Below are 12,622 nucleotides of genomic sequence, written 5' to 3' on the forward strand. Positions count from 1 at the left end.
GCTATCACTGGGTTATAGGCTTCCTCATCCAAAACAAAGAAGTGAACAAAATGATCACTTTAAAAAGCTCTCCCATAATAGTGGAGGAGAATGATCTCAGACATTCTCGGAAAATCTTTCATGTCTCATTGTCCAGATGTAATTAACGAGCCTAGTCCCACACCATTGCCTAGAGCAGAAAAATTCCTAATTGGCTAGGAGCTGCTCAAACGGACTAATTACTATAACATAGGAGAGGGGATTACAAACCCTGGAAATATCCTTGGTACATAAACTGTACAGTAAGCATGAGATGGGGAAGGATTGGGGAATGGATGTTGGAGAGATAAGCTAACATCCAATTGTGAGAAGTCAAGTCCTTAGCTAATGATGGGCATTTAGTGAACACTATGCTTATAGTACCACTATTATATCATTTTTACCTTTGATAGCTACTTCTTATTCTTCTTTGTATTATTATTTGTTGTTTACATGATTGCCTCTCTACACTCTCCCATCCTCAAGTTTGGAAACACTTAAGGCAATGTGCTTTACCAATCTTTTTTACCACTATCATGGCCCTCCCCAAACTCTGTTAGCCTAGCAGAGTACATAAGAACATAGCTTCAATAAATGGTGGCTGAATACATGAACAGACTATAAAAATGGTTCTAGCCCGTGATAAAGTCTCTCTCCAGCAGGAATTAGAGTTTATGCCCTTTGGTAAAGATCAATTCAATACATCTTTAAAATATTCTTTCTTATATAAAATAAAATTACTAATCCACCATTGATTACATAGGCACAGAGAATGAGTATGTCTTGGGTATTTTCCAACAGATCAGTGAAAGCTTATTCTTTACCACAATTGCATGCGATTTGTTCTTTTTTAGTTTTCTTTCACAGCAACTTTTGTAGTAGATGATTCCATTTGACCAGACTATACGTACTACAAAGAATTATGAGACACATCATTTTTTTGGTCTGTGTATCCTCGTAATGAAAGCTAAGATCTTTAAATAGACCTTCAAGTAAGATCTATAGTTCTCAAAAACACAAATTTTCAGGAAAAACTCCAATATTACACAGTGTGAAGTTATAAGTTACTTATATAGGAAAAGACTTCCTTGTTAAAATTAATCTTTAAAATGTCCCATTTTCCATAAAATATTTTTCAGTTTGAAACTAACGTAAAGCGATATATGTCTTATTCTGCCCTATTTATTAAGTAAATAAAATTACTTTAAACCAAATTTATTTTATGCTTTTGGAAAGTAGGTAATATCAGCAATTCTATAATAATGCAACTAGTAAATGGGTAGCTGTTATTTTCAGATAGACATGGTAAATGGTAAATGGCTCTGTATTGAGAGGTTTTTTTTAATTCTTTGCATTTCTTTTAAAGTTTGCTAGATTCCAGAATTTTATTACCTGAAAATTACTTGACTTTTTAAAAGTATGTTATTAAACTTGAAAATGTCTTTGAGAGAAGAAAAGTGTGTGGGAGACTATAAAATATACTGGCAGTCTAAGAGTAAAATGGGGAAAAATGTGGATTCCCACATAACTAAAAGGTTTAGCAGTGCAGAGTCTCTGCTCCTTGTCTATAGAGACCATGCTGTGAATTTTAAGAGTGGAATCTGATGAAAGAGTAAAACAAGAAATGTTTAAAGAATACAAACTAGTCAGACTATCTGAACTTCATAAAAAATAGTAATACATTTTAAACTCATAATTATACCACATAAGACAATCCAAGTAACACTAGATATATAAAGCTATATTATACATTTGACATCTAATAATCCACATGCACGAGCAGCCACGTTTTTATTTCACATGTCTCTTAAAATTTCCACTTTGGTTCCTCTCTTGCCACAAGCTTTTCACAATCCAATACAAAGTAAAGCCTCAGAAAATAATGAAATGACATGAAGGATAGTTAATGCAGTGGACAGTAGTGTATCCCCATAGAATTGGATGCCTGATCCAACTCCATAAAGTAGATATTGTTACCTGAGGCCAAGATGTTAAATAATTTTTCTCTATGCTTCTGAGTGTAGGGAATCAGGTCTCAAAGCCCCTGACTGCATTACAATGTGAGGTCTAGCCAATAAATCTCTTTCCCAAAGCAAAATCCTGCAGAGAAGTGGGCACCATTGATCTCATACAGCTGACTAAATAGCCAAAAGGCTGTGCAATGTGAGTTATTCTATTACCTCTGCTGGATTTGGATGATGAGTCACCTGGGTGAAGCTTTTGATGTTTCTTCAGTACTCGGCTTGTGTGATGGAGGAGCCAAAGTTCATTCAAACCCATACTCCTTGCAGTCTCCACTGTGGCTCCTTTGGTGACCCTAAATATAGAAACAGTTTAGAATGCAACAGAGTGAAAAAAGCTGTAACCTCAGTAACCTTTATAAAATGACCTCTTTAAGATACTCAATATCACTCATTATTTAAAAGAAAAAAGAGAAAAACTAAATGCCTTTTTTTGCCCATAAAATTTAAACGATATGAATTTTTTTCAAAGAAAAATTTCTCACTTGTGGGAAGATAAATCAATGTACTCTTGTGGATCTAAATTTTAAACATGCATACATTCAGAACCAGTAATTCCATTTCTGTAACTGCATCTAAGAAAAGCGGTCAAAGATACATACAGAGATATTACAATGTTGAATAAGGAAGTAGCTCAACTTATCATAGTAAATCCATGCAATGGAATGCCTTGAAGCCTCTAGACAGAATGAGGTAAATCTATACTGATATGGAAAATACCCCGATTAAATTACAAAATGAGAAAAAGCAGTTAGATAATAATATCGATAATTCTCATTTGCACATTATCATTCTCGTTTGTGAAAAGAGTGGATATATCTTTTCTCCCTTGTATACACGGAAATTTCTGGAAGTACTCACAAAATACCTAAGGTATGTATAGTGGTGAAAGGACCAATGTGGGATACAATAGGACCTAAATTTTTGCCTTTATCTTTTCTTGTTAAAAATTTTTAGCATGATAGGGGCAAGAAATTATTTTCTCCTCTACCTCACTTTTATGGGAGTAAAAATGGATGGTATAATGTCCAATGTAAAGAGCCCATCAGATACCAGGGACTCAATGAATGTTGGTTCTCTTATTTAAACACACACACATACACACACACACACACACACACACGTGTGCACACATCCCACTTCCTTTAAACAACTTTTGAACCCTGACATCATTTACATGCTGCCAATCTTATGGTACATTTCTATTTAATCTTCTAGATATCATTATTTCAAGGGAGAACTAAAGGAAGGGATAAGGAGAAGTGTTAATTTAGACACAGTTGTTCCCTATTTCAGTCAATCTTGAAATAAAGACTGGAGTGAGAAAAATTAAAATATACCTCTGCCGTTATTAAAAACCATGAGAATGATGAAACTTCATGCACAATGATCTTGAAATAACCCTAAGTGAATTCTGAGGATTCTGAAAGGCAGTGAGATTTACGACTCCTTTGCCCATCTCAAATCACAGAAACAATAAAAAGATACCTTCCAGATCAATAGGCTCCAAAATAGATGTTGATCTCACACCCCAGCAGTAAGGAAATTCTGATGAAGCATCCTCAACACATTTTTATTTATTTACAAATCACATACAATACACCATTGTACTAATATATTATAAAAACTAGCAAGTATAAAAATCAAAATTAAAATTGATGAAATTTAAAATATATAGAAAATCAAGTTTCTTCCCATATTCACCCAGTGAGATATTATTCTAAATAACTCAAATAGCAACTGTCATAGTGTCTAATACACAATTATAATATTTCCATCCTTAAAACATCACAACTTGAGTTATTATATCAATGAAAAATTTTCAGGACAATTCTTGCTACCAAAATGCCTCCATAGATGGCCTAGAGGTATAGAATTAAACAGCAAATAAATTCTTCCTCATTTGGGGGTGGGGGCAGGTGAATAACATTCAATGAGTACTTCTGTATACCAAACATTGCTAAGAACCTTAAAACTTATTTAATTTCCCCAATATCTTGGTACAGTAGATATTATTTTACAGATATAGAAACTGAGGATTAAAGTGGCCCCAGATCAGCTAGTTAGAAACTGGTAAGATATAGTATGAGAACCTAGCTTAACCTATTCCAAAACCTAAACACTTAATCAGTCCAATGTACTGCCTAGAAAAGGAAAACATTAGGGGCCTAAAATGTGTAAATGTGGTTACAGAATATGAAATCACAAAATATTACATAATCAAAATGAATATGCAGAAGAATATTTAATAACATGAGGACATGTTCATATTTAAATGTTCTAAAATAATATGTTTAGTATAATGTTATAAAAGTATATATATTCTTACGTTTGGGCATGAAAAATATTTTGAAAGTGTACCAAAATATTAATACTATTCTTTCTGAAGAGTGGTAAAAAGTTCATATGAAAGAATACTTCAATTCACGTCCAATTTCATTAAAAATATCTACACCATTATTATCCTGAGAAGCATAGTCAATATAAGCCATCATCTCAAAATCTATACAAGCTTTCTAACTATAAGAGATTTTGTACCCTTTTTTTTCAGAATATGTCATTGGAAGGTTTTTATTTCCTGACATCAAGTTCTTTAAAGACAAAAAAGTGAGTAGCAGATGTTTTTCACCAGGTGCCTTTGTGAAGGCAGCAGACAGAGTTCACTGGATATTTTTGTTCAAAGCCTAAATAGCTCATACTATTCTTATTCCTTCTCTTTAAAAGTCTTCATTGTTATACTATGATTCAAAAGTAGAATTACTCGCTTCCACCCACACAAAAACTGTATGATCACAAAAATCTGCAAACTTAATAAATGTTTTAAACATCATGAATACTCGATAAACCTATTTCAGAATATTTTACGAGTAAGAGGCATGGTGATATTATTTTCTATGAATACTTATAACTTTCATATTGGAATTCAAAAGTATGGATGTCCCTCCATAGACACATGCTAAAAAATTACCCTTGAAACAAAATGGCAACAAGTTCTCACAAATCAACCCACAAAACTGATTAGAGAAAATCTGCTCACCAGTATAATTGAACTTCTAGATTGCACTGGAGATAAAGAGAGAGACAGAGAGGAAAGAAGTGAGACCATCTGACCACATCACTTGATGACAATATAATACAATTAGAAATTAAAATTTTTTACAGTATAGAAAAAAAAAAAAAAACTCCCATAAAAGAAACAGAACTTCCATCCAAAAGAATCCAAAATAATTTGTGTAGCTACTGCCCCCTCAAGGAGGTGAAACTTACTAACTCCTCACTCCTGAGTGTGAGTTGAGCTTAGTGACTTGCTTCCTGAGCATAAGAATATGAAAGGAAGGAAAAAAGTACCTTTAGAGATTCTGACAAGCACTTCCTTGGCCAGGTGATCAAGGTCAACACCATCAGTGATAAGTTATGTCGATAGTATATTATCTTGATGCGATGAGAATATCCCTTGGCCTCTGTGATCTTTCCACAACCATATGCTAATCACGAGAAAAAACTAACAAACCCAAACTGAGAAACAGTCTATTAAAAAAAGTCGATCTCAAATTGTTAAAGTCATTACATAAATAAATAAATAAATATATATATAAATAAATAAATAAATGGAAAGTCCGAAAACCAGTCATAGACCAGAGGAGATTAAGGAGACATGTAATGTGGTACCCTGGATGATCATGAAACCGAAAAAAGATAGTATAGAAAAATTAGTAAAATTTGAATAAAATATGGAGGTTAGTTAATAGTAATGTACTGAGGTTTTATCTTTAGTTGTGATAAATGTACCATTGTAATGTATGATGCAAATATAGTCAGTCTCCTATATCCACGAGTTCCACATCCACAGATTCAACCAACTGCAGATTGAAAATATTTGAAAAAAAAAGAAGTTGCATTGTCACTGAAGTGTACCATGTAGTTAGGCCTACAATAGTTGCATATATACTGAGCATGTACAAACTTTTTGTTCCTGTCATTCCCTAAACAATACGTTACAACTATATTCATAGCATTTATATTGTATTAGGTATTATAAATAACCCCCTAGAAATGACTTAAAGTATACAGGAGTATATGAGCAGGTTATATGCAAATATTATGCCCTTTTATAAAAGGGACTTGAGCATCCTTGAATTTTAGTATCTGCAGGGGAAGAGTCCTAGAACCAATCTCTGACAGATGCCAAGGGACAACTGTAATAGGAAAAACTGGTGAAAGTACATGGAAACTCTTTGTAATATCTTTGTAATTTTTCTGTAAATCTAAAAGTATATTAAAATTAAAAGTTTATTCGAACAAAAAAATAAATTATAAAGCACAGAAAAAATCTGTCTTGTTAGAATTATTTTTAAATTCTGGGTACAAATGAACTTTAAAACTAAAATTAAAAAGATAATAAAAGAATAATATGAACAAGTATACGCCAACAAATTTAACAACTGAGATAAAAAAGAATAAAGTTCCTAAAAATGACAACTTATGACTGAAGCAAGATGAAACAGAAAATATGGATAGTCCTATTAAATAACTGAATTATTAAACATCATCCTAAACTCTAGGCCCACAATTTCACTGATGCAGTCTGTCACACATTTAACGGGAAAAAAAAAAGAAAAAAGAAATCGCACACTAACTCTATCATAAAATAAAATAAGATGAAACATTTCTCAACTCGTTTTATGAGACCAACATAATCTTAATAGCAAAACCAGATAAAAATATGACAAAAAAGCACAAATCGATATCTCTCAAAACATATATACATATATAAATCATTTTTTAAATGTCAAATTGCTTTCAGCAATACATAAGAGAAATAATACATCATTTATAAACAGGATTACTAAGGTATGCAAGGTTGGTTTGACATTTGAAAACCAACATATAATAATTTACCATGTTCAGACTAAAAGTGAAAATCCATATGATAATCTCAATACACGAAGGAAAATCATTTGACACGATAATACCTATTCACGATTAAAACGCTTGTCAAATAGGAAGAGAACTTCCTTTACCTGATTATAGGGAATCTACAAAAAAACAATAACTGACATCATATGTAATTGTGAATTATTCAGCACTTTTTCACTAAATAATAAGACAAAAATGCCAAATCTCACTACCACTCATAAAATTCCATTTATAATAGCATCAAAAATAAATTAGAAATTAGAAATTAGAAAATAATTAGAAATAATTTTAAGAGAAGAACATTGATATCTGCAGGCTAAAAATGATAAAGAATTGCTGAAGAAATTTTTGAAAATGAAAAGATTTGGAGATAGAGAGCTAGATAGATAGATAGACAGACAGACAGATAGATTGCTCATGATTTACAGGTTTAATGCAACCCCTGCTAAAATTTCATTGGGCTTTTTTTGTAGAAATTGATAAGTTATAGAATTTATATGGAAGTGCAATGACCTAGAATAACAATATGAATTTTAAAATAAAAAGAGCAAAGCTAGAGGATTTTGACCACCTAATTTCAGAACTTACTTATTATAAGGTGAAATAACCAAGCTAGGGTGGTGATAGAAAAACTTCCATGATTATTTAATACTTAACAAAGACACTAAAATATATGATATAGAATTGAAAACCTTTTCAGCAAATGGTCATGGAACTATTGACTATCCACACTGGAAAAAATATACCATGATCCCTACCTAACACCATACACGGGAATTAATTCAAGGTGGATCACATAGCTAAAATAAAAGCTAAAACCATAAAGCTTTTAAGAGATACACAGAAGATCTTCATTATTTTGGGTAGACAAATGTTTCTTGGGAAAGTCACAGAAATTAATAAGCATTAAAGTTTGATATATTAAATTTCATCAAATTTTAAACTTTTGTTCATCGAAAGATACTATTTAGAAAGTGAGTAGGCAAGGCAGAATTATCTGCAAAACACATGACAAAGGAATGTTATCCAGATTATATGAAGAATATCTCCAATTTAATAATAAAAATACAAATAACCCAATTAGAAACTGAGCAAAAGTTCTGAACAGAAACTTCACAAAAGAAGATAAACAACTGGCCAACTAACAAGGAGCATACCTACTGTAGCATCTGCTCTTAAGGTACATGGAGCATGAAGGAAGAGAAAAACACCAGTTTTAAGAGTGTCGAACCCACAGGAGACACCTACATTTCATTTACATTAAGAAGAGAACATGATGCAGACAGGGGAAGACAGGGCAGTTTACTGATCAACACTGTAGGTCCCAGAGGACACAGTAGAGGCTTTGGAGTCTTGGAACATGGAGGTGGCAGTATATAGGGCAGCACAAAAATGGGGTTGATAATGAATGTTCAGGAAAATTTTATCTTCTGGAGGTGACTGAGATAAACAGAGATGTGTGGCATGATGAGATTAATCCTCACAGCCTTTTAGGGGAGAGTAGTAAGTCTACTGCTATGAACCGAAGTGCTTCAGAAAAAAGATCCAAACCTCACTCCCCTCCCAGGCAGCATCTAGGGTACGGCTAGAATAAGGTGAAGAAAGGAGGAGAATAAGATGAATCAAAAAAAATAATTAGAAAATAAAATAAAAATTTAAAGATGTAGACTAATAAAACACAAAGGCTTGTTCTTCGGAAAGACTAATAGAATAGACAACCTTTTGGAAAGTTCCATCAAGAAAAAGTATGAAAATTATTTGAATAACCAATATTACTTATGAAAAGAGGAACATAACTAAAAATACAAATATTTTGGAGATTTTAGGAAAATTTCTATTTCAGTATGTATAAAAAAAGAAAAAAAAATAGAATAATGAATCTCAGTGTACCCATTAGCCAGCTTCAGAATTACTAACTCATAGCTAATTTTGTTTAATCTCTATCCCGTACTCACTTCCCTCAGACTAGATGATTTTGAAGCAAATCTCAAACATCAAATGATTTCATCTATAAATATTCAGTATGTATCACTATAAGGTAATATTTCTTTTTAAAGAGAACTACTATATCATCATCGTACTTTTAATATTCGTTATTTCAATTTTTATATTTTCCAGTCATCATGTATTTTTTTAGTTTGTTTTGAACTTGAATCCAAATAAGGTCCATACATTGGTAATAGCTGATGTCTTTTCTGTTTCTTTTAATGCACATTTTTCTTCTCTTTTTATCTCTTTTCCTGCAATATTTTTGTTGAAGAAACTGTCTTTTGTCCTATCTTTTGCCCACAAACTTTGTTGATTACATCCTGCAGTGTCATATAATATGTATCTTTGTACTCTTCATTTGCTGAAAACTGGCAGTCAGATCTGGAAGCTTCATAGCATTCAAGTTCCATTATTTGATGACAATTTACTTGATAGGTGACATTGTGTGCTTCCATCAAGACCTGATTCTCTCTTTTGTGATATACCAGCTATTGATAATCATTGCCTAGATCAGTTAATTCATTAAGAGTGAAAAACGGTGATATTCTATCAACAAAAAAGTTAATAGAGAATATTCGGTACAGCCTCATACCAGTAAATCCACAACTCTAAATAAAATAGACTGTTCTAATAGAACATATATTATGCAAATTGAGTCTTGAATCAGGAAGAAACTTTAATAGACTAATTACCAGGCAAAAAAAATGAAATAATAATTAATGAAACTCTCATGTGTTAGGGACACATTTTCCCAAACCTTCAAGAAACAGATAATTCCCTTGTTATAAACAGTTTTAGGCCACAGAAAAAGATGAAAAACTTCACAATTCATTTTATGAAGCAATAATCATTTTGATATAAAACCCAATAAGAGTATAATAAAAAAGGAAATTATAAACCAGTTTCATTGTGAGAATAAAAAATCATTAACAAAATAAATCCAGCAATACATTAAAATAATTTAAAATAATAACCAATTAAGTTGGATCCAGAAATGCAGAGGTGGTAGAATCTCAGAAAATTATTTATATTAAAAAAAAAATAGATGTTCTGTCTCAATTCAATTATTGAGCACTACTCTAAATGTGTAAATAATATGTAAAGTTGTTTAATATTCAAAGGTGATATAATTGTATACCAGAAGAATCCAACATTTCAACTAAAAAACTATTACCAAAAAACACAAAGATGTAGGCTATAATAAATTTATATAAAGAATTGATAGCTTTCATAATTGCAAACAATAACCACTTGGGGAAAATAATGGGATAAACTACTGTAAAATTCATAGCAATAAAAATATTAAATATCTAAGAATAAACGTTATAAGAAATTCACAAAATCCAAATAAAGAAAAGTTTTAAATGCTCTTGAGAGATCTAAAAATATAAACAAATGAAAGCAAACGATATTTTAAGGAAGGTTAGACATCATAAAAATGTTACATTTCTCCTTGAATTAACTTATAAAGGTAGGGCAATCTTAACTCTAAAACTTATGTGGAACAATCAACAAGCAAGATTAGCTAGGAAAAAAAATCTAAGAAAAAAAAAATCAGAGTTCTAAAAGGGACTGGCCCAAAGAGGCATTTAAAAATAGTACAAAACCACAACTAAAGTAGTGTGGGAGCAGCACATGAAGAGATAATTAAAAGATTAGAACAGAAAGTGCAAAAAGGGACTCAAATGCGCACACAAAAAAATGAGTATATGTTAAAAGAGCATCTTAAATCCGTAAGGAAAAGATGGCTTTGTGTAGTAAGGACAAATGGATAGCCATTTGAAAAATTAGATCCATCTTACACCTAAATAAAATCCAAAATAGATGAAAGATTTTATGAAACATAAAAATGTTACAGAAACCATTTGCAAATCCTTTTAGAACCTCAAACTGGGGAAGATATGACTAACTGTGATACAATATCTAAAAAGAAAACTTGATAAAAGACAAACTGGGCAAAGATACTTACAACTAATATTATAAATAATGACTGCATATCTCTCAAATATGTGAATTACAGAAAGAGTCCAGCCATCGCATGAGAGTGTCTCTTCTGTAACACCTTTTCAAAATAATGTGCTAATTATTTTTGCCATCCTAGTAGGTGAAAAATATTATTTCCACATAATTTAAGTTCATGCTATGCATTTTTAATTTAACCTCTCTGTATTCACTTCAAAAAGTATTTTCTGTTGCAGGTATTTACAAAGCTTCAATTAAAGTAAAAATAAGCCCCAAATTGGAGAAGAACAGAGCTAGGTCCAAAAATCAGCTCTGTCACTTAAGTATGTGTCTTTCATAAAAGACTTATTGTTACCAAGCTTGTGCATCTCCATCTGTAAAAAAGTGCTAGTCATACCTATTTCACAGGGTTCTTGTTAGAAAGAAAATGAGACAACACTTATGAAGTTCTGGGCACAGCGTAGGGCTTTGACAGGTATTTATTACCTTTTTACCTCTCGCCTTTCCTTGCCCTCATACTAGGGCAGTTATATTGCTTTAAAAGGCAAACGGATCTGGATGAGAAATACTTTAAAAACACCCTGAACTTCAGAATGTTGTAAGGGAAAAGGAGCACAGAAAACAGGTAAAAGAAGCCATTCATTTTGCAAATGGTAAAACCAAGGCCTTTCAAGAATATTTCCAGAGGAACACCTTATGAAGATGTGGATGAACAAGGACAGTTTCCTTCTATCTCCAGAAACTGTCAAAACCAGTCACTGCACAAACCTCGAACTCCAAATCTCCACAAGGTTTTTGGCTGATTTTTCCATGTCCTATGAAATCTCATTAATTCAGTCTTCTCCACAAACTACCCAAGATGGCAGGCAATCTAGGAGTTAAAAACAGTCAAAATATTGTTGCTTAACTGTGCCCTTTGTAAAACTGCATAAACAAGTTAGGAAGAGTTGTTACTGAGGATGCCTCTGGGACATGGCACAAGGGCTCCCCCTTCAGCTCTCAGACTGAAAAGTAATGTTTCAAAATGCTTCCATCTGAGTTTCCAAAAAGCAGATCAGAAATATAATTTATTCATAATATTTAAACCACACAATCTTTCACTTTGAAATATTTCAGTCTAGAATATTTGTCCACTGTCCACAGGTGAAATGAAAGGTAAGAGTCTTACGATGTGCTGATATTAAATAGACAAGATTCAAAAATGTATTATATCTGCATGTGTAGACAGTTTTTTCTTTATAGCTGCAGCAGAGTCTGATAAGCTCTTTCATTCTAATTGTCCTATGGTTTCATTCTTTTGGACTTTTAATAAAGGAAAAGGTTAATTCTTGCCCAGCAGGACTCTTCACAAATTATCGGCAGTTCTTGAATATCCCACTAAAAATGTGCCAGTTTTTAAAGGGAAATTTCATCTGAACAAAAAGAAGTAAAATTCATTTCTATGAAGGGGCATTTGCTGGGCCTTGAAGACAGGTATCTACCAATGGGTCGTAGTAACAAATATTAGTTTACGAAAAAAAAATTAAAAGCAAACTATCAAAAGACATCCCATAATTCCACAGAATGAAACTCCCAAATCTAAGATGAATTCTAAAGCAGTTAATATAATTACATAACAGAGTTGACTAATCTCTTCTATTACATGTTTTATGAAAAATCTACTAACGGTGACAAAGTGCCTACTTCTTTACAAATTGTGGCATGTTGGAGGAAAA

General features: G+C 32.2%; 1 long non-coding RNA gene across 1 annotated transcript in view; it reads right to left on the reverse strand.

Moving 5' to 3' along the window:
• Positions 1-2,198: 2,198 nt before the first annotated feature.
• Positions 2,199-12,622, reverse strand: part of LOC120614485 (uncharacterized) — a 107,907-nt gene continuing 97,483 nt past the window's right edge. Inside the window, exon 3 of the long non-coding RNA XR_005655996.1 lies at positions 2,199-2,335. This is a non-coding gene — a long non-coding RNA (uncharacterized LOC120614485). The remainder of the gene's footprint in view (positions 2,336-12,622) is intronic.

This window comes from Pteropus medius, unplaced genomic scaffold (assembly GCF_902729225.1).
Source record: "Pteropus medius unplaced genomic scaffold, Ma_sr-lr_union100, whole genome shotgun sequence".
Lineage (NCBI taxonomy): Eukaryota > Metazoa > Chordata > Mammalia > Chiroptera > Pteropodidae > Pteropus > Pteropus medius.